The sequence below is a fragment of the Manis pentadactyla genome, chromosome 11 (assembly GCF_030020395.1).
Source record: "Manis pentadactyla isolate mManPen7 chromosome 11, mManPen7.hap1, whole genome shotgun sequence".
Lineage (NCBI taxonomy): Eukaryota > Metazoa > Chordata > Mammalia > Pholidota > Manidae > Manis > Manis pentadactyla.
The window spans coordinates 61085787-61109612 of NC_080029.1; positions in this window are offsets into that span (position 1 = coordinate 61085787).

A 23826-nucleotide genomic window follows, 5' to 3' on the forward strand; every position below is an offset into this window, starting at 1 on the left:
CATTAATATAGCTGGATCTTGACCCGACATATCAAATACTTTGACTGGAGCTTTGACTGTTGAAAATATGTAGGTATAAAGGACATTTGGTAATACAGAGAAGCAAAAAGGAAGTATTGTATCTGGGACAGACATCATTCATAAGTCATGGAAATTTTTCCTAGTGAACCAGGCATAGCTTCATAGGCTTCTGCTACTAACTGCTAGAGTAGGCATATATGATGAATCAGTTTTCCATCCTGTCTGAAGGTGTTTATAGGCTACACATAGAAGGGGGAAGGAGTGGAGTACTTCACAAAGGAACTAATTCTTTGGTGCAGAATTATTTAATTATTAATGCATCAAGTTGGAGTAAGACTGACATCACTTTTGACTGACTCTACTTTAACGAGAATTAAACTTTGTATCAGTCAGAATCCTGGCAAGAAAGAGATGGTGCACTCAAAGAGTTGACTGAAGAGCATAAGGGGACAAAGATGTGGCTAGATTAAGGGAACTAAGTTACAAAGGATGGTAACACCTAGCAACTAGCAATAGGATGCCCTCTGGAGGCCTAATATAACATGAGAAGGAGTGGAGTTATTGAACTGTGGTGAGAGCTGTAGTGGGAAAAGGACTTCTGAGCTCCTCCTGGTGTGTTGGCCGGAACCGTCCAAGAATCAGAGGGCAATGGAGCCTGGGGGTGCATTCCATAGATTTCCGCATCCTGGGCACAGACTAAAGGTGGGCAGAAATTGAAGCTGGATGGGGCAAACAGAAAGTAAGTAGCAAGTCCCATTTCAGATGTTTTGGATTATCAACTCAATCACTGCTACCTCTGGATTATAGCAGAATCAAATTTGATTTCAATAAGTAGATGATAGTGTGGCATTTGGGGTCCTTTCAGTTGACCCCTATTTGCTGCTATTCACATAAATCTTTACTCTGATCAAACTGTCCTATTGTAATCATCCTCTGAGCCTGTTTCATTAATTCCTGCCTCCATACTTTGTCATTGTCTTACTCTCTGAAACATTCTTCATTCTCTCTAGCTAAATTCAAGTTATCTTTGAGGCCACCTAGCTGAGGTCCTAAATCCTTTGGAAAGATTTTTTTTTTTCCCATCCACTGTGGGCTCTTCTTTGTTTGAAATTTTGTGGCACTTAATATATGTATCATTCATTTAGAGTACATCTTATATTCTTGGTTGTCTCCTTAATATTTATTCCACTTCTCCATTTGGATCATCAGTAGCAGATACATACCATCATGCATGCTAGTTTTAATTGCTGAGAAGGATTCTGGGGTCAACTTGCAGGTCAGAAGGACTTTGTATTCAAATTGATTAGAGATGTTGACACTGGCCCACTAGAAGGGACCAGTGGCATGTGTGCCACAAATTTACCATTCTTGAATTACAGTATAAACTCTTAGAGGGTAAGAATGTTATTTATTCATTTTTATACCCTCTTTAGCTAGCACAGTGCCCTGAATAAAACACATGCATAATAAATATTTGTTTATTGGTTGTTTTGGTTATCTAACAACTTATGCAAATGAAAAGGCTCATGTCAGTGAAAAATATTGAATTCTTAATACGAACTTTTATTCCTTTGGCTTTCTTCTTTGAGAAAGTTTTCTGGCATTACAGGGCAAAATCAGAACTGGAGAATGTGCAGCTAAAGGTAGAATCTGCTCTCGAAATATTGTCTTTGTTGTAGTAAAATAAAGCACTGTTACTAAGGTCAGAAGAGCAAAGTGAAGTACAACAATGGCTGAATAGTACCGAGGAAGAAGGCTGTGAGTGGCTTATTACCACAGGCTGCTTGGAAAAGCTGGCTCATTGATTTACTGATCATGCCGTACATTGAGATGTTGAATGTTCACCGCAGTTAAAAAGAGACTTGTTCTCACCAAAGAAATAGGGGAATACAATTTCAGCATACAGTTTATAAGCCAAATTTTGGGTTGTAAAATTAAAAATGATTCATTATTTATGTTCTCATGCTTTTGTCCTGGTCTTTCCTTAAAAATATAAGCCTTCTATTTTCTTTTTAGAACTATATTTTTGTCAGAATTGGATCTTATCTCCTTCTTGCTTGAATTACTCACTAGAATTTTGCTTCTTCCAGAGCCCTGGTAACACATTTTAGTTACTAGGGTGTTATTAAGAGTGATGTTTTGTGGTTAGTAGTAATTACTATCTATGAGTAGTTTATTAATAGGTCCTGCCTGAATCAAGGGATTTTTATTAGTAGTGTTACTGTTGTTGGTATTAGAGTGGGGAGCTGAATACGTCAGGGATTTGCATATTTAGTCCTTGGCCAAGTAAATGACATAAAATTGTGGTTTATTAGATTCAAAGGAGAATGTAATCTGTTTTTTTCTTGGAGAGCAGGTGTCCAGGGCCAAAGCACATTACTGAAGGACTAAGGATGCTGTTTAAGTTATACTGACATTCATTGTGTTTTTAATGCTTTCCCAATATGACTTCTTTAGAAAAAAATGCCAAGAAGAATCCAGAAGGCTTGAAAACCAAAGTGCCTGAGGGCAAGTCCAAACACCACCACAGTCTCACTCTCTCACACACACACGTATGTGTGTACCTGTGTGAGTGGTCTGTGTGTGGACATGTGTAGCAGATTAGTTTTTGATATTAATGACTAGCATGAGGCTGGGCTATTTGCCACAATCAAAGCTGCCAACTTAGAACTCTTGACACTTCTTATCAATCTGATCTTTCCAATTTCCTAAAGCTAATGAAGGTGATGATTTTATTTGACACTAAAATATTTAGGAAATGCCTTTATCTAACAATGTGACAAGATAAATTGAGTTTAAGATAGAAAAAGAATGTGGTCCTTTAGTGGAAGCAAATGTATTTCTAAGACCACTAAACTAAACTGTCCCCCTTTGTAGTTTTATATGAGTGCTCTGTAATAATTAACATTTAAGAGCATACAATGAAGAAGAAACTTTGAGCTCTAAAACCTTAATGAAGTTTATGTTTCTCTGAAATATTTCCTTATGTTACTCATCTCTTGATTTGGATGTGAAACTATTTCTAGTTCTTCAAACCAAAGTATTTGTTAGCCTCACTAGGGCAGACTGAGCATATAAAATTATTAAGAAAAGCTTATACAATTTGCAATTTTGTAAAGATCTGTTCAATGCATCTATAATATACCCCCACATTATTATTATCTAATTATCTTTTGGTGGGAAAGACCTGATGTTTATCCTTGAGAACAAACTTGTAGTATAACCTTTGGCTAGGTCTGTAAACCTAGACCTTGAATGTTCACACTGAGTTGAGACAACAGTTCAAGGCATTTGGGTTCAGGAGATAAAAAGTGTAGAAATACATCCTGTGCTCATGGATAGGAAGAATTAATATTGTCAAAATGGCCATCCTGCCTAAAGCAATCTACAGATTCAACACAATTCCTATCAAAATACCAACAGCATTCTTCAATGAACTAGAACAAATAGTTCTAAAATTCATATGGAACCACAAAAGACCATGAATAGCCAAAGCAATCCTGAGAAGGAAGAATGAAGTGGGGGAGATTATATTCCCCGACCTCAAGCTCTACTACAAAGCCACAATAATCAAGACAATTTGGTACTGGCACAAGAAAAGACCCATAGACCAATGGAACAGACTAGAGAGCCCAGATATAAACTCAAGCATATATGGTCAATTAATATATGATAAAAGAGCCATGGACATACAATGGGGAAATGACAGCCTCTTCAACAACTGATGTTAACAAAACTGGACAGCGACCTGTAAGAGAATGAAACTGGATTATTGTCTAGCCCCATACACAAAAGTAAACTCAAAATGGATCAAAGACCTGAATGTAAGTCATGAAACCATAAAATTCTTAGAAGAAAACATAGGCAAAAATCTCTTGAATATAAACATGAGCAACTTTTTCCTGAACACATCTCCTCAGACAAGGGAAACAAAAGCAAAAATGAACAAATGGGACTACATCAAGCTAAAAAGCTTCTGTACAGCAAAGGACACCATTAGCATAACAAAAAGGCATCCTACAGTATGGGAGAATATATTTGTAAATGACTTATCCAACAAGGGGTTAACATCCAAAATATATAAAGAACTCACACCCTCAACACCCAAAAAGCAAATAACCCTATTAAAAAATGGGCAGAGAATATGAACAGACAATTCTCTAAAGAAGAAATTCAGATGGCCAGCAGGGACATGAAAAGATGCTCCACATTGCTAATTATCAGGGAAATGTAAATTAAAACCACATTGAGATATCACCTCACACCGGTTAGGATGGCCAACATAGAAAGGAATAGGAACAACAAATGCTGGTGAGGATGCGGAGAAAGGGGAACCCTCCTACACTGCTGGTGGGAATGTAAGCTAGTTCAACCATTGTGGAAAGCAATATGGAGGTTTCTCAAAAAAACTAAAAGTAGAAATACCATTTGACCCAGGAATTCCACTCCTAGGAATTCACCCAAAGAAAGCAAGATCTCAGATTCAAAAAGACATATGCACCCCTATGTTTCTTGCAGCACTATTTACAATAGCCAAGAAGTGGAAGCAACCTAAGTGTCCATCAGTAGATGAATGGATAAAGAAGATGTGGTACATATGCACAATGGAATATTATTCTGTCATAAGAAAACAAATCCTACCATTTGCAACAACATGGTTGCAGCTAGAGGGCATTAAGCTCAGTGAAATAAGTCAGGCAGAGAAAGACAAATACTAAAAGATTTCCCTCATTTGTGGAGTATAACAATGAAGCAAAACTGAAGGAACAAAACAGCAGCAGACTCACAGACTCCAAGAAGGGACTGGTGGTTACCAAAGGAGAGGAGTGGGGCAGGGAGGGAGAAGGGGATTGAGGTGTATTATAAATAGTTCACATGGTGTGGGGGGTGGTCATGGGGAAGACAGTGTAGCACGGAGAAGACAAGTAGTGATTCTTTGGCATCTTACTACACTAATAGACAGTGACTGCAATGGGGTATGGGAGGGACTCAATAATATGGGTGAATGTAGCAACCACATTGTTTTTCTTGTGAAACCTTTATAGGAAATATATCAGTGATACCTTAATAAAGAAAAAAATTGTATAAGGTGGTTTCTTTAGTAGCCTTGAAACAAGAATATCTTCCCAAGGAATGAGGTACTAGTTCTAAATAATGATTCCTGGACCAATCCTTAGTTGAGACACAAATTTAATACTCTAAACCAAATTCAGCCTTTTTGAGCATTTACAGTTAGAATGATGTCTTATAACAGTTGAATAACTGAGAATAAAACAAATTTCTTGTCTCAGTTTTTTAGTCTAATTTTTTGTTACTTAGAAAGCATAATTTACATTTAAGACGAAATAGCATTATGTTGTTTTATAAACATTAATTAATTCATTCATTTTTCAAAATATTATTTAGAGCCCACTTCATACTAGTGATTATGAGGCATTATAGAAGAATAAGTTATATTACTTCCTTTATAAATCTTTTAGCTGATAAGGAAATAAAACATATATATATGTATATACAAACACATTCATACACACAAAGTCAAGAGTAATAAGATACAATGTGCTATGATTATCAAAAGGAAGAATTGATCACTTACAGCTGTGACAGATAATTTATTAAAATATTATGATATGTTAATATTTATCCTTCAGTTTCCTAAGATCGCCAGCTCTTTTAGTGCCTCTGCCATGGGGAATGCCTAAGTGTAGGGCTGGCTATTGGGCACTTGCCTTCCTGGCTTGTTTTATCCAAAAACATGAGGTCATTGGAGATATGATGCTAAATGAGTGTCAGTGAGAATGGAGAATAATTTCTTTATAACAAAAATAAGCAGTTGGAGGTTGGAGTAGAAAGAATCTTGGGAGCTGGGCAATGCTTAGTATGAGTCTTCCAGGGGATAGTAGGTTCTCAGAAGGGATACCTGTGTTTGTATCCAAGCAGGGGAGCTCCAGTAATATTTGAGAGGGATGGTGGCTCAGGGTTTGATTTTATTGGATTTCAAGCAAATGAAATAATGTGTTATTTCTTGTTCATGTGAGCTTGTGTGCTGAATTTTATATCTGTTATGTAGAGATTAACTAGACATTACTATTAATCTCTGCACAGACCAGACCTTCTCCATGGACTGATTATAGTTCCTTACGATGGGGGCCAACATATTTTGAAACAATTGCTGAAAATTTGTTTGTTATTCAGAGAAGGTTCTGGGCTCTCAGGAGTCACTGAATTGAGATAAACCAGTGTATTATGTGAGACTGACTTTTAAAACTTTTGGAAAATTATAAGCCCTTGGCAAGAGGAGGGAAAATACATGTTCTAATGCTTTACTAATGGGATGTGTCTCTCTTATTCATCAAATAATAATTTGAAAGGGAGGATCATAAAAAAATGGACTTGAATTCCCTATGTTACTTTGATTTTTTAAGGAAGAGAAGGGTACTTGGGAGCCACAGTTGCAGAATCCCATGGTAGAAGAACACTTACACAGCCTTAACCCACACAAGGCACCCAAACTACAGATGGATGCAGTGGGAGGGGTAGTGGGGAGGCTGTTTTATGGAAGAAAGCAATGGTGACCTTCCAGAAGAAGAATTTCTAGACATGAAAGTGTCACTTCATACAACATTGGAGGGATATTTAAGCCCATGATCCAAGACTTGAGACCATCATATCCTCAAAGGAAATAATACTTTGGAGACTGTGTTTGAATATTTGTGTAATTTGAAACAGGCTTTGAGTTAGTTCGAGAAACAGGTAAATGTTTTCTATGTCCATCAGGTTAAGATTAAAGACTTGGCATCTCAGTGAACTCCATGGGGTCCATAAGCAAACCCTCTCTCAGATGTGAATCTCATTCCTGGGCCGGGGGCCTCCTGGAAGTGTGTTCCTTCCTTGATGGCTCCTAGCCCTGCCTGCAGGAGCGCTCCCCGTGTCAGCGCCTTTAAAGATCTCTTTTATTTCACTTAGTAGTACACCACCTTTCACTAGTTCATGATTTTTATATTAAATTTTTCCCATGTGGTTCCTGTTTCCTGATTGGACCTTGACTGACATATTTAGTACAGTTAGTGCTTTATCATAACAATTTAAAGACTTTGTTAGAGATAGTTTTGGCCCAGAATCTTCAGATTTGTACCTGTGCATCCAGTCTGTTTCAAGTAGGATTGGGCAGGTACAAAATTGAAGGGCATAGTGCCCTCCAAGCTTCACATTCCTGGATATTAACGTCTCTCTGAACTTCTACAACAGCTGCAAAAGGAGAGGCTGGAGGTATTAGCTCCATCCTGATGGTTTGCAGGAGCCAGACATAAATGGGTCAATTTCTGTGGCCTTACTCATGCCCTGCCAATTGAAAGTGATGAAAACCTACTAAAATATTAAACGACTCAGTGGCCACTTTATAGTGTTTTTGTAAAATCATAAGAATCCTAGTCATAGTCTTCAGAGGGCCAGATGGCCGGGAGAAAGGACAAGAGAACATCATCAAACTTATATGCCTTCCAGTCAGCTACTAATATTGTCCTCAAGGCTGAGACAATAGGACTGGGTGGAGATAAGACTCCAAAAGGAAACTTAGAAGATGGCTCCTTAGTCTTAAAGGGTGAATATTTCCAAGATAACCTCCAAGAGTTTAGGAAAGTGGAAAAACCCCTCTTTTTGTTTTACTTGTAGGGACAATGGATATTTCATGATAGGCCATGTCTGCGAATCTCTCTCTATTAATATGAAAACTAAGGGATGTTTGGGGTATCTTAAGAGACCAGAGGAAGACTCAGACTGGAATCTAACACCAGGAACTAGATGAATAGAGGGGGAAGAGAGAGCATGAAGCACTCATCAGACTGCCCATGGACCCCCAGGTAAGAGAAGGCTGAGTGCTTACATATCACATACCTTCCCACTCTGTCCTGAAACCTGGGGCCTAGAGCCTAGGGATTGACTGATGTTGGAACCTGAGTCCTAGTTTGCTCAGGACAGTCTCAGTTTATGCCTATTTCCAGCACAACTATTTATTGCCTTAACTTTCACTCTCCAAAGTGCCTGAGTTTGAGCAGTAAGTTAATATGGCACCCTGCCAAGTGATAACCTGGAGAAAGGTAAAGCTGTGGCTGGAGTGTGGGTAGAAGGGCAGTCCTCATGATTTGCCAGAACCGATCTTCATGCACTCGACTTTGTTTAATCCCATGGTGATATAAGACCCACTGAGCCTTATCTAGATTTGGGGATATTTTGTGGTCAGTGTTTGGAAAGCAAGAGACTCCAGGAAGGGACAAGAAAATTGTCCATTTCTCAGACTGATCAGCTGTGCCCTTGGAAAAACTGAGGAAACAATTACTCTCGCAGCTATCATTGTTTTGTGTGTTCAGTTCCTGAGGCACGAGAGCTGTGCTGCCCTAACTGAGGAGCCACGTGGTCAAGGCATTTAAACAGAAGCCACTGGGGATTAGAACTACAGGAGCCCCTTCCTACCTTGGTGTGCCCAGATTCAAGACAGGGGTGCCTGGACAGGGGACACCGCACATAAAGTTAGCTTTTTAGGATAAAACATATTAAAAATAGAGAGAGGGAGGAGAAAACAGGATGCACAAAAGCCCAAGGCAGAAAATCTCATGATGTAAAAGAAACATAGTTAAATACTTAAATTATTTCACAAATCCTGCATGATCTGTCCATTGACTAATTCTAATGGATTTAACTGCTGATACTCTGCTCAACCACACCAAGTACCTTCCTACCACAGGGCCTTTGGACATGCCATTCCCTCATCTTGGAACATTCCTTTTGCCCATTCTACTTTCACCTGATTAACACCTACTAAATCTTATAGTCCAGATTATATATAATTTTCACCAAGTTTAATTTCCACAGACTTGGTAGGATGGTCTGTTGTTATACAGTGTCATTGTACACTGTATATTTGTGCTTACAATACCTGTGTTTAAAATTGTGACCAATCAATTTTCTTAATATCTGTCTCTTTTACTAGCTCCTAAGTCCCACTGGCTAAGGCACTGTGTCCTGGCCATCACTGAATCCTCAAGACCTGGTACAGGGTCTGGTTCAAAGAAGGTGTTCAATAACTATGTCTTAGATAAATGAATGAATTAGGCTGAAGCATAGGTTATGCCATAGGGAGTTCTGGGACATAAGACTCAAGATATAGGCTGAAATAAAATTTTGAAGTGTTCTGAATACAAGCAAGGGGAGTTAGGCCTTTTCCAGGCCCCAAAGGAACTTTGAAAGTTTTTAGAGCACAGAGGGTCCTACCTCCATTCAAGTAATTGGTAGGAAGGTTGCTCTTGGTAAACAACTGCATTGTGCCCAAAATGCCCAGAAGTCAATAGCCATATGTTTATAAGGAAGTAAAGTGAGGTGGAGGAAGGGAAGAACACATTGACTTTTATGAACTCACATTTCTTTACCTCAAGCACTAGATACAGACCACAAGCCAAGGAAAGTAAAAGAAAAAACAATGTCCATAGAGTCTCTGTGAAAGAAGTATTTTTTCTGAAGTTCGTTCAATCTATAACTGACAAATTTTAGCAAAATAGAAGTGACTTCACAGATAGTTTCTTATGGCAGTGGCTCGGCTTTTAGTACAGCATATGGACTAGATCATTCTCTGGTCTTTACAAGCAGGTAGTGATGAGCATCCTCAAGGCCTGCACAGACTAGTCTTAGTTCTTTTGACCTTCTCTGCTGGTGGCTTTCAGTATGCTAAAATCTTTGTTAACAAGATCCTAATAGTTCTCACCATGCATGAACTCTGAGGATCTCATTATTGCAAGTATCCCATCCAGTGACTTTTGTGGCAATACTTAGTTGGTTCTACAGCCCCAAATTAAAGTAGGGTAAAGGCCAGCTTCTTCTATTCTGACAGAAGTCCAACTCTGAGTGTCATCTTTTCACTCCCATGGTATAAATGACCTCATTTCTCAGGGTTCAGAGAAATTGACAGAGAAATGTGGAAAGCAAGGGAAAGTGAGTTAGTCCCATTGTCCACAGCCAAGAATGCTTCAACTACCCTTGCATATTCTTAGAAACTGTCTGCAGTCTTTAAAAGTAGCGTAGAATTAAAAAAAAGGAGGATAAGTGGTAATAATGACAATGTGAAGTGTAATATTACCGAGTGCTTATTCTGCAGCAGCAGATAGCTTAAATACCTTTTATAGATTTCTCATTTGATTCTCACAATAATTATATGACATGGGTGCTATTATTAGCATAAAATTATATGAGATGTGTGCTATCTCCATTTCACATATGAGGAAACTAACGGCTCTGAAAAAAGTGATTAAGCCTTGCTTGGATCCAGACCTGGGCCTCCTTGGCTCATCACTCTGTAGGTAGGAGGGTAAAAAGAAAGGGTCGGGTGTGTGGCCTCAGTCCCTAAATCATCTTTAAGGAAGGTTGGAAATATGATTAAGAGAGCAACTGTCTTTTGAGGTCAGTCAATACAGATTAAACACTGAAAAAGAAAACTCAGCAAGGGCTACAAATCTAATGTCAAGTAATAAAGTAATAATGAGCTGGAGAAAGCCATGGGAGACTGTCCTGTTTGGAGGGTGGAGAAGAGGACATGGGATGTCTGCATCCTACAGGGTACATTGGGATCAGAGGCAAGAGGAAGAATACATGAAAGAATAAATGTGTCCAGTTGGGTTGGAAGGGGTAGGCATGTGAAGGTAGTGGATGATAATAGGGGTTAGGTCACAGAACTCTTGAATGTGAGGCTAAGAAATTGGGGATACATAGAGAGTGGATAATTGGAATTACTAAGATAATTTAAGCAAGTGAGTCACTGATGAAAGCAATGTGTTTAGAACAATACTTGGCAGCACAGGTTGAATTGGGCTGACGGATATAAGGAAACAAATGAGGTAGCTACTGTAGTCATCCATGAGCAAAAAAGAGAAAGAATTGGGTAAGAGGCTGACAGAGGAAATGAAAAGGAAGGGATAGGTAGAAGAGATATTATGAATTGTTTACTTAGCTTGAAAATTCTACCAGTATTACATAATTACCACCCTAAACTAAGAATACTAGGAAACTATGTAATATATGGCTAGAAATAGCACCTTTGAATTGCTACTTTTCAAAGTGTTACTTTCTTTAACAAAACTCATTATTTTATTTTCATAAACTGACAGTGTGCTAAAAAGTTGCTGGGCACTCTATAAATCATTCAGTTTAGCATAAAGGATTGCACATTGGCAAGCTTTTTGCTGTAAGCCTTGAGAGAGAAATTTATCCAGAGGACTCGTGTCTTCTACAACATGGAGATTTATGATGATGAAAAAAAGAATCATGGTCTAAGTGATCATTTTGCAATAAGGCAATTACATTTTTTTTTTTTTGCTTATATGATGGTTTGTTAAGGATTATGCAAGTGTTTCTTTTTTTTAAGTTTTTATTAAGGTATGATTGATATACACTCTTATGAAGGTTTCACATGAAAAAACAATGTGGTTACGACATTTACCCATATTATCAAGTCCCCACCCATAACCCAATGCAGTCACTGTCCATCAGTGCAGCAAGTTATGCAAGTGTTTCTTGAAGTTGGCACAAATAGCTGTATCACCATTTGCACTGCTTCTTGTGCAAAAACTATGATTCAAATTCTGGCTTAAAAGCTTACAGAAACATGTTTGATTTATTAAATGTAAACAAGGTTTACTGAATTATTGGGGAGGCCCAATTTAGGGAAGCCTAAAGGAAAATAAGTTCAATGAGAACACATATGACCCTAGAGAGGGTGAGAGGGAGTCTATAGTTCTGCAGATCTGGTCAGGGAAGGCTTAGGAAGGGACAGTGGCTGAGTCCCCTCAGAGTTTACATTTTATGCTTATGCCTTAACAATGTAGTTGCCCCTTCCTGTGGCATACACTGCCTGGAAGTCCCTCTGAACTTTCAGAAGGCTTATTCTCATTTACAAGGGTTCATTTAATCCATGAGAATTTTTGAGGCCTCTGTTATCAGTAAAGCCCTAATATATATAGTATTGGAAGAGATATATGAGGAATAGAGGAAATAGTTCCTGTGTATAGAAACCTCCAAGAAAGCAAGTATTAAAAAAAACATTAAAAGAGAGAATTAAAGATAACATGGACCACAACAAGATGGAAAGTAAGGATAAAAGAAAGCAAGGGGATAGAACCAGAGTGCTTGATGAGGAGTTGGGGAACCCAGATCCTACTCTCAGCTGTGCCCTGGGGTCCACTGCTTACACCAGCTGGGTTTAAAAATAATCACTTAAGACACTAGACAATCTTAAAACACCCATCCAACATCAAAGTTATGTAATATTTTCAATTTGGGCTAATATTCAACAGGGAAATTATTTTATTAACAAATATTTTTTCTGAAGTCAGTGAAAACTCATGAGTTAGCATTATTTAAAGGACCCTTGAAGATTTGACATTGTTTATCCAAACAACCAAGTTTTTCTGTAGTGTTTTTCTGTAGCAGCTGAGACTCAGTAAGTGAAAAATGTTAAATGTATTATCTACATACACTATAAACCCCACAAGACAACATTATAATTTTGTATGAAAGAGTCATGTGTATTTAAAATAAATTAAAAGAAATATACTCTATTATATTTACCCATATATTTATAGTTTACAATGTTCTTCATCCATTCCGGAAAACCCAAGCTTCCTTTTGGTAACATGTCCCTCCAGCTTGATGAATTTCCATTAGTATTTCCTGTAGTGTTGTTCTGGTGGCAACGAATTTCTGTTTCCATTCTTCTAAAAATGTATATCACTTTTTTTTACATAATATTTTTGTTATATATAGAATTTTAGGTTGATAGTTCTTTTTCATCTATTACTCACCTTGAGTAATTGATATTTATAGAATCCTAAACCCCCAAACTGCAGAATACACAATATTTCAAGCTCATATGGTACAGTTCCCAAAGTAAACCATATGCCGAGGTGTAAAATAAGTCTTAACATATTTTAAAAGATAAAACTAACACAGACTATATTCTTAGATCATAAAAAGTTAGACAGTAAAAAGCAGTAAGATTTCCATGACAGCCATAATTATTTGGAAATTAAACAACACAGTTCTAAATCCATGGGTCAAAGAAAGAAGTATAAAGAAATTTAGAAAATATTTCGAGGAATGTGCTAAAGCAGCGGTTAGAGGGAAATTATTTTAAAAGCTTATGTTATAAAATAACAGTGCTAAAAATAGTGATCTAATGTTCCATCAGAAAGCACCAGAATAAGAATATCCCCAAATATAGGGAGGGAAATAATAAAGAGAAGAGCAGAAATGAATAAAATAGAACAAACAATAGAGAAAATTAACAATGCTAAAAACTAGTTCTCATAATCCTTCAGAAAATTAAGGTTACAGGGTAAATTATTGCCCTTCAAATGGGGAGACAGACAGACAGAAGTCACAACTTACCAGAGTAGAAGCCAAGCAATAAACAATAGGAATTTGAAATTAAAAACAATATTATTTACATTAGAACCCTACCAAAATGAAATACTTAAGTAAAAAATACAACCAAATATGTATAAGATTTAAATGAGAAAAAGCATAAAACTCTGATGAGAGAAATCAAAGATCTAAATAGATTCTCCATACACTCTGAATTCTCTATATGTTAGTTCTTCCCAATTGATCTATGGAGTCCAGGCAATCCAAAATGAAATTCCGGGAAGTGTTTGTTTTGTGGATATCAACAACTTGATTTTAAAATGTATATGGAAAGACAAAAGAACCAGAATACCCAACACAGTAGTGAAGGGAAAGAACAAAGTCAGAGAACTGACAATATCTGACTTTGAGACATACTGTGAAGCTTCAGTAATCAAGAAACTGTGGTATTTTATTCTATAAAAGAATAGACAAATATATCAGTGTAACAGAACAGAGAGCATAGAAATAGATGCTGGCAATAAGTCAACTGATCCAGATCTGACAAAAAAGCAAAGGCACTTCAAGGGAGAAAGGATAGTCTTAATAAATGGTATTAGAACAACTGGACAGCCACATGCAAAAAGTGAATCTAGATACAGTCCCTATGCTCTTCACAAGAATTAACTCAGAATGGATCATATACTTAAAAGTAAGTGCAAAACTATAAAACTCCTAGAAGATAACATAGAACAAAAGCTAGATGTTCTTGGGTCTGGCAATGACTTTTTAGATACAATACTAAAATCACAATCAATGAAAGAAAGAATTGATAAGCTGGATTTCCCTTAAGTAAAATAAAAAAAGTTTGCTCTGCAAAAGGTACAGTTAAAAGAAGGAAAGGCAAGCCACAGAATGGAAGAAAATCTTTGCAAAACACATGATATGGCAGGTATCTAAAATATACAAAGAGGTCTTAAAAGTCAACAAGAAGAAAACCCATTTAAAAGTGGGCAAAAGGATCTGAACAGACATCACTCAAAAGAAGATATATGTATGGCAAATAATCATGTGGAAAGATGCTCAGCATCATATATTATTAGGGAATTGCAAATTAAAACAGTGGGATCCTTCAGACATATTTCAATGGCTGAAATCCATTTTAAAACACTGACAATACCAAATGCTGGTGAGGATGTGGAAGTACATGAGTTCTCATTCTTTGCTGGTGGGAATGCAAATGGCATAGGCACTTTGGAAGACAGTTGGTAGTTAACAAATAATACTTATAATACTAAACATACTCTTGTAAGACGATCCAGCAATTGTGCTCTTTGGTATTTACCCAAATGCGTTCAAAACTTACGTCTAGCACATGGCTGTTTATAGCAACTTATTTATAATTACCAATACTTGGAAGCAACCAAGATGCCCTTCAATTGAAACCATATTCCACAGATAGCATTGTAACAAAAAAATCCTTGAGTTCATCTTGCAGAATGACATATAAGGAAGTCCTTGCACTTGAAGAGATTTTCAGAACTACTAAAAACTGGTTAAAACCAGCATGGATGTCCTGAGATACCTCAATAGAACTCTTCCTGTGTCACAACCTGAATTTTCATGGCATGTTTCATGTCAAACATCCACCCCCACCACACATACACACACACACACACAAAGTTGTACATACAACTAACAACTGCCCAAGGGATTTTCCAAACTCTCCCTCCCCTATTAACCAATCCTTTTCTGACCCTGAACCCCTCTTCCCAAGCCCACATTTTTGAAAGTGTAACCTTTAGGTTGGCATGGGGATACAGATTTGAGCTTAATCTACTGTCTCCTTGATGGTCAGCCTCATAATAAGCTCTTACCCTTTTGCAAAAGCTGGTGCCCCATGTTTGACTACAGTAAGCAGCAGACAGCAGACCCTTGTTTGGTTACACAATATGTGAATAGATAAGCAGTGATATATCAATACAATGGAATATTATTGTACACTAAAAAGAAATGAGATATCAAGCCATGAAAAGACATGGAGGAACCTTAAATGCATATTGCTAAGTAAAAGAAGCCAGTCTGAAAAGGTCAGATATTATATGACATTATAGAAAGGGCAAAAACTACAGAGACAGTAAAAAGATAAGTGGTTGACAGTGGTTTGTAGAGACAGAAGGAGGAATAAATAGGTGGAGTACAGAATAATTTTAAGATATTGAAATTATGATACAGTAATGGTGGATACATGTCACTACACATTTATCAAAACCTATAGATTATACCAAACAATGAATGAGCCTTAATTAAGCAATGGAGTTTAGTTAATAATAATTTATCTATGTTGACTCATCAATTATAACAAATATACCACACTAACGGAAGATGTTAATAATAGAGCAAACTAAGGATGGGGGTAATGGGAACTCTGTACTTTCTACTTAGTTTTCTATAAACCTTAGACTACTCTAAGGATAAAGTTTATTAACAAAAAAGAAATGGAAATATCCCTAATAAGAATTTAAAAAGACAAATAAAGTATATAAATCACAATATCAGTAATAAAAGAGGGGTTCTCAATACAGACTTAACAGATATTAAAAGGATATTGACAATATTGTAAATAACATTATGCCAACACATTTAACAACCAAGATGAAATGGAGACATTCCTGAACATACAAAGAACCAAAACTCACTCATGAAGAAACAGATATCCAGAAAGAACCAATATATACTAAAAATATTAAATTCTTATTAAAAACATTTCCTGAAGAAATGCCAGGTCCATGCCTTCCTTCACTGCTAAATTCAAAATTCTATTAAATGTTTAAGGATTAAATAATAATATACACTCAAATACTCCTACAAAAAACAGTAGAGGTGGGAACACTTATCAAATAATTTTATGAGGTCAGCATTACTATAGTAAAAGCAAACATTGGTGTTAAAGAAGAGAAAACTGAACAAGCAGCCCTCATGAACATACACACAAAAATTCTTAAGAAAATGTTTAAAAATTGAATCCAGCTCTATATAAAAAGGATAATATAGAATAATCAAATAGGGTTCATTCAAGGAATGAAAGGTTGGTTTAGCATTCAAAAATAAATGTAAATACAAAAAGAGAAATTCATATGGTTATTTCAACAGATGAAGAACAAGCACTATACAAAATTCAACCCCCAGTGATTTTAAAATAAGATAATGCTAAACACAACTGGACTCTCAGGGAACTACTCCAAGACTTTAAAAGGCATCTATGGAAAACCTGCAGCTAACATTATATTTAATAGTTAAATATTAATGTTTTCTCCTTAAAATCAGGAACACGGTGAGTATGTCTGCTTGTCCTACTTATTTCAACATTGTTAGAGATTCTGGCCACAGCAATAGGCAATTAAGAAAAGGCATAAATGGAGCTTAAACTGTTTCTGTTTGCAGATGATATGACTGTTTATGTAGAAAATCCTCAGAAATCCATAAAACAATTATTAAAACTAATAAGTGAAGTTACCGGGTTTGCAGGATAAAAGGTTGATAAATCAAAGTCAACTGTGTTTTTATATATTCATATCAAACAATTGGAAAATGAGATTGAAATTTAATACAATTAAACAATTTACAATAATAACAATAGGTGAAGCAACTTAAAATCCACATATGACTTTTACACTAAAAAACACAAAATATTGCTTAGAGAAATTATAGAAATTCTAACTAAATGGAGCAAAATAGCATGCATGTAGATTTAAAAACCCCATATTGTTAAGATATCAGTTCTTCCCAAATTGATCTATAAATTCAATGCAATTCCAATAAAATATAGCAAAATTTTTGGAAATTGATAAGCTGATTCTAAAGTTTATGTGAAAATTCAAATGACCTAGAAGAGTCACAATAATTTTTTAAAGGGAAAATTTGGGTGTCTTACATACATTATATGACTTAAACACCTACTATAAACTACAGTAATTAAGACATTGTGGTATTGCCAAGAGGATAGACAGAGACATCAATGGAACAGAATAGAAAGCACATAGTCCACATGTACACAGTCATTTGATTTTCAACAAAAATGTCAACATAATTCAATGGGGAAAGAAAGTCTTAAACCAAATGGTACTAGAACAACGAGAGAGACACATTTTTAAAAAGGAACATTAGCCCTACTTCATAAGCCGTATATAATAATTAATTCTAAAACAGTAATGAGTCTAAATATAAATCAAGTACTATAAAACTCTTTAAAAAGTAGGAGAAAATGTGAAAATGAAAAAATTTAATAAATTGGACTTTATCAAAATTCAAAACTTTTGCTGTTCAAAAGATATCCATTCAGAAAATCAACAGACATAGAGTGGGAGAATATAATCCAATATGTATATTTGACAAAGGATTTGCATCCAGAAAAAAGAACAATTACAACTCAATTGCAAGAAGAAAAACAACCCAATGGAAAATTTGACAGACTACTTGCAAATTGACTACACAAAGTAAGATACACAAATTGCCAATCTGCGCATCTCTCATATCCAGCTGATGGAAGTATAAAATTGCAATCCCTTTGGAAAAACTGTGGGTCTCTTAAGAAGTTAAATATACATTTACTGTTTGACCTAGCCATTCTGATCATAGATATTTATATCAAACAGATATGAAAATGTAAGTCCACTCAAAGACAGTTGCTTGATTGACAGTAGTCCTAAACTGCGAATAACCAAAATATCTATCAAAAGGTAAGTGATGAACAAAAGTGGTATGTCAACACCAGAAAGTGGGAACTGCTGGAGGAAGTGTCATGAGGTCTTCCCCACCTGCAAAATGTTCGTGGTATAAAAAAATAAATAAATTTTACAAACATTGCTATGGAGATGTGAGTGCTAACATTAGATTGGGATTTAGGAAGAACTAAGCTTCACCAAAGAGCATAATGAGACTTAGCAACTTGGTAAGAGTTATGAGGCAACAACCTGAAAGGACTGAGGGATTTCTGGGTTCCTAGGGGCAATGGTGAAAGAGATGACTACACGCCAGTGCGGGAAAATCTGACAGCAAGGGCAAATCTCTGGAGGCCAGAGTAGAAAAGATGTTCCCTGGCAAAGGTCTATCCTGGGAAAGGCAAGAATGAGGGACTGGGGCATAATGGGGGGATGGGGTGCAGCTGGGCATTTAAGGCTGGTAAATATTATCTGAAGTGCAGATGAGTATATTCAGAGAAATACGAATATTTCCTGAATAATCCTACAGATTAGGTAGGAAACAAATAATAGAAAGGCAGACGAAGCCTATGTGTTAACACTGGGGACAGCCAGGGAATAAATTGAAAAGCAGGTGAAGGGCAGGCCAAAATTCCCTTCAAATCAAATCTAGCTTCAGCAACAGCTGGAAAGCTTAAACACAATAAGAAGCATAAAAAAAAGATTTCCAGAATTATATGACAGAGGTTTCAGGTACCATTTTTGGAAGGGTGACAGGAACTTGAGCTCAGGAACAATGGCTCAGAGAACAATAAATGTGTCTTCATAGCCCTGTGGTAGGCAGGCACAGTTATGATGTGGAGATGAAGAGATCCATGTGACAGGGAGAGTGCTGAAGAGGGTGCCGAAGGTGGCCCTCAGTGGCCCTCAGTGATCTTTCCTCCTGGTGTTCATGTTGTTATGTAAGCGCCGCTGCTGGATGTGTGACTAGCTTCCAGTGAAGACAATACAGAAGAAGTGATGAGATGTCACCTTCAAGATTATGTTATAAAAAGCCTGTGGCTCCCCTCTTTGGGGCATGCTCTTGTTCTCTCTCAAATCCCTCTTCTGGAGGAGGTGAGCTGCCACATCATGAGAAGGTCCTGTGGTAAGGACATGCTGAGACCTGCCAACAGCATGAGTGAACTTGGGAACAGAGCCTCTGACTTCCTCCACCCCTGGTCAAGCCTCCACGTGAGACTACCCCTGGCCAATAGCTTGACTACATCTCAGGAAAGACTGAGCTAGAGACACCCAAGAAATCCAGGCCCAGATTCACAACCTACAGAACATATGAGATAATAAGTGTTTGTTTTAAGCTACTAAATTTCAGAGCAATTTGTTATGCAGCAATTTTTAACTAATACAGGGAGACTGTCCCATTTTACAGTCAATATTGGGATTTTTTTTAAAGATCTCTAATAAAGATGAGTACAGGGCATATGACCTGAGCATGGAGATGTTGGACAGGGCAATTTAGGAATGGGGACTGAGTTGAGATGTAGATTTATTTGGGATGGTATACATAGTATATACTATATTATAGTAAAGTACATATTAGATGACAGTGGAGTATGATGCCACTGGAGTCAGACCTGATTTTGAGTATTCCATACTGTTTTTATCTGTTAAATGGGCTTTTGTATAGATTAAATGAAATTAAAATAATTTTGCATGATACCTGGCCTCCAAGTACTCAAGAAATCATGACTCTTACTATAATGACACAGCAAACTAAACCCATTTATCTCTTCCTGCTTAGAATAGGTTTCTATAATTTAATTTTTATGTAGAATGCTGAACTGAGATAAAAGACTTCTAGAACCCAATACCAAAGTGAGTTATAAATAGTCACCTCGTGATCATTGTGGGGTCTGGACAGGTATTGAAGGAGGTCATTGAGAGGACTGGACTGTCCGTTGGCCTGTGAGCCGGACCACGGCAGTCAAAGCCCCTCGTCTCCCTGTTCTTGGAATGTGTGTTCTGCTTGCCTCCCCCACATCCAGAAGCTGCCCCAAGGACATAGCCTTGAGGTAGTGATGTGGTGAGACACATGACTGAACCCAGCTAATGTCTCTGCATAAACTTCTAAGATTCCGTGAGCAGTACAGAGATCTGCTTCTCTTGTGGAACTGCCAAGCCTTGGAAGTTCACTTGCTTATTAAACCTGTCACCTGCCAACCTGGAGTGGCTCCCCTCTTTGTTCTGTCTGTCGTTGCCCTCTGTACAGGGGCCAGTTTGCGAACCAACAACAGGAAGATGAGTGAGGCTGAGACAAAATACCAAAGATGATAGGGCTTTCTATCAAGGGAGAAGGCTGCTAGAACAAAGTGATGGTTCTGCACATTATGGAATAAGGTTGCTGTTTTGAGACATCAGAAATTTAGGTAACATGGTGGGAGGAGAATGTGGTGCTGAGGGCTTTGAAACTTACTACTTAATTTTAATTTCTGTTATGTAGAGGTTCTGCTGTGGGACTAAGCTAGTGAGAAAATGAAACTCATCTATTTCTTCACTGTGATCTTCATTTTAAGAACTTAAGGCAAAACAAGGATCTTTCAGTATTGGGAAGGTGGCAGTGGTTTGGTAGAAGGTGGGCTGTGGTGATCCTGATAGGGCAACATAAGAAGGAAGAGAAGGACCATTAGGGAACTTTGCTGACACCTTGATAATGACCTCTGGCCGTTATCTGACAGGAGGATTATGTGGTTTTCAGACACACAAGGTTTTGCCTCCTTGTAGCTGCCTTTGAGTGTTAACCCATGGAGGGTATCAGAAATCCTCTTTAATGGTTGCAGGAAGATCTCTCCTCCCTCCATTCTATGGCAGCAACTAATGATATAAGATGAATATTCAAATTTAAATCATCCCTAGATATATTTTTTTAATGTTTCAGATACACATTAGCCAATTATACATTTTTATGCAAGTGGGTTATTAACATTCTCTAGTTGTTCTTTTACTTTCCTTCATAGTTATCAAAGTCAAGTCAATACATACATACTTTTAGTTAGACTGATATTTTTTAAGCTACTTGAACTTAAAATTCTTGGAGGTCTGCATATGCTTTCTTTCTACTCATAATGTTGTGAAAGATTGTGAAGGAACCATGTTGTGTATATAATTAGTGGCATGATATTTAGAAGATAATATGAATAATCAAAATATTTGCTCTTAACTGAAGGAAAATGAATCAAGCTCATTGGTGATATCACTCACTGACTAAGAAGAAATGGGGAAATCAGATGAGAAATACTAAACACGGGATGCTTTAACAGGAAGATTTATGTTCCACAATGAGGTATTTAAGAAATGAGACAGTTGGTATTGTGACCTTCCATAATTCCAGTGAAAGCACATCCGTGAATAACCGTTAACAATGGAGCCACAACTAAATATGAAGACATTAACCCTATTCTTTTTACTTGAAATCATTATTACCAACATTGAAGAATATAGTAAAACATGTCACCCCTAATCAATCACAATTATTCATCTTTTGCATGTTACTTTCTAAGACTTGTCTTTAATCCTTTGCATTGATAGTTGTGACACACATTCTAATTCAGCTTTTTTATACATTCAATCATATCATAAAATTTTTTCTTTTCCCACAGAGCATTTTTAAATATTCTCTTAAAAGACTGCATAATATACTATTAATATTAATATAATATTACTATAATTTGCTAAAGCAATCTTGCTTTAAGGTTTATTTCCAAATTATGTTATTTTAAATGAAGTTTTTAAATTCTGTACCTAAACTACAGAAGTGCAACAGTCCCAGGTTTTCCCTAATAGTACATCACACCATCATGATTTCAGTGTGACAGAGTAGAGGGACTCCTGCAGCCCAACCGAGAAATAATATTTCTCAGTGGCAGATGTAGATAGATGAGAGGGAGCACTGGACAAATGGCTAGACAGAACTGACCTCTGCATGATAGGTCCTCATTTATTTCCACTTTTGTGCTCCATGGAGGACTTTCTTTCATTGTTAAAAAGAGAAAGGATCCTGAAGATGAGTTTCAATGTTTAATTTTGAATTTTTGGCTGTATCTGAAACACAGACTTTCTTTGTTTTGAATTCACTTATTCCCTCGCTTCAATTTTCATTGTGTTTCTCTAGAACAAGATCTAGATATGTATTTGTGCAGGTATTTGAGACAAACTTTCCAGTAGGAAGCAGCTTTTAATATTAGTATATTTTAATCTATTGTCTTTATGTGTGATTTGAACATCCTGAAATCCACATTTTACCTATATATAGGTACGTGTGTGTGTGTGTGTGTGTGTGTAAACATATGATTTTGCTTACTAGCCTGTTAAGGTGACAAAACCTTCATCTACTTCCTTTGGTTAGGATGTTGAGTTACAGAAATAAAAGTACTCTTTCCCAAAAGAGAAAAAAAAACTGTTGCCAAATATATAAAATGAACAACATTTTAAATTATTTATTTAAACCCTGGCATAGGTGATCTTATTTGATTCTTTCCAGAGCAGGATCTGAAGAAATTGAACTGGCTGAAGGAAGGATGGGGTGGGAGGTTGGGGGTGCAGTGTTAGAATTTAACCAAAGGAAAGCAGTCAAGGAAGAGGTATCCTAGTGTCAGGATAAGCAGGATGTAGATTTGCTTATTTAATACATGGTGACCTAAACACAAAGGTAATTAACATTGTTAATTATACTATTAGTTGCAATCTATTGCACATAACTGGAGTCTTATTCTGTGGTTCTTATACAGTGTAAGATCTTAAGAATTCCTTTGAAGAACTGAACAATGATGAACTTTCAGTCTTGGAGGAAATCTCATACAGTACATGGCATTGGATAAACAATACATATTCAAAATTAGTATTGTTAGGGTTACTCATTATACCATAGACTTGCTTTGGGTGCACCAGATTTTTTCTGAATTTATGATTAACTTTATCCTTTTGTTTGCCTCAAAGTTTATGTTGAAGGTCTATACTTAGAAGCATCTTTTAATCCCACAAACAACAGTGGCATATAAAATACAAAAAATAATGGAGTCTTCTCTGTGGAACAAAGCAATATACCACCATGTCCAGGATCTTTTGTTATCACATCAAGCACGTTTTAAAGCAAGTTGGGTTTATGTCAGGGTGTCTAGTAACTTTCACGTAAAAAATATTTTTAGCAGAATGAAGATGACCTAGTTCAAAAGCAATCTTAATTCATAACATAAAGCTTAGAAAACTGAGGTCGATAGATTGAAGATCTCATTTTGCTAGAACTGAGTGTAGTAGATAGGTTCAAAGATGGTAATGTCATATGTTGTCCAAAGGAAGAGTGAATCAGAACTTTTGCTCCTCTATTTTGGTGCTTTTTAAAATGCATAATGCCTACATTTTTCTGATTATTAAAGTATCATATAGTCAATTTAGAAAATTCAGAATATATAGGAAGAATATAGGGAAAAAAATAAACAGGAACTGCAACCCCGCAGGCAGGCACATTATGTCCTCTGCACGGTCAATGCAATACCACATCCCTCCTGGAAATACAGGCTGGTTCAGGAGTAAGCAGATGACTTAAGATGGGTGAATTAAGTCCAATGAGACTCAGTCTTTATTTTTTTCCCAACACTATTAAGGGGGACTGGAGGAGCTGGTTACTATGTGGAGTCCCCAAGGAGGGCCAAGCAGAGCGATGGAAAGA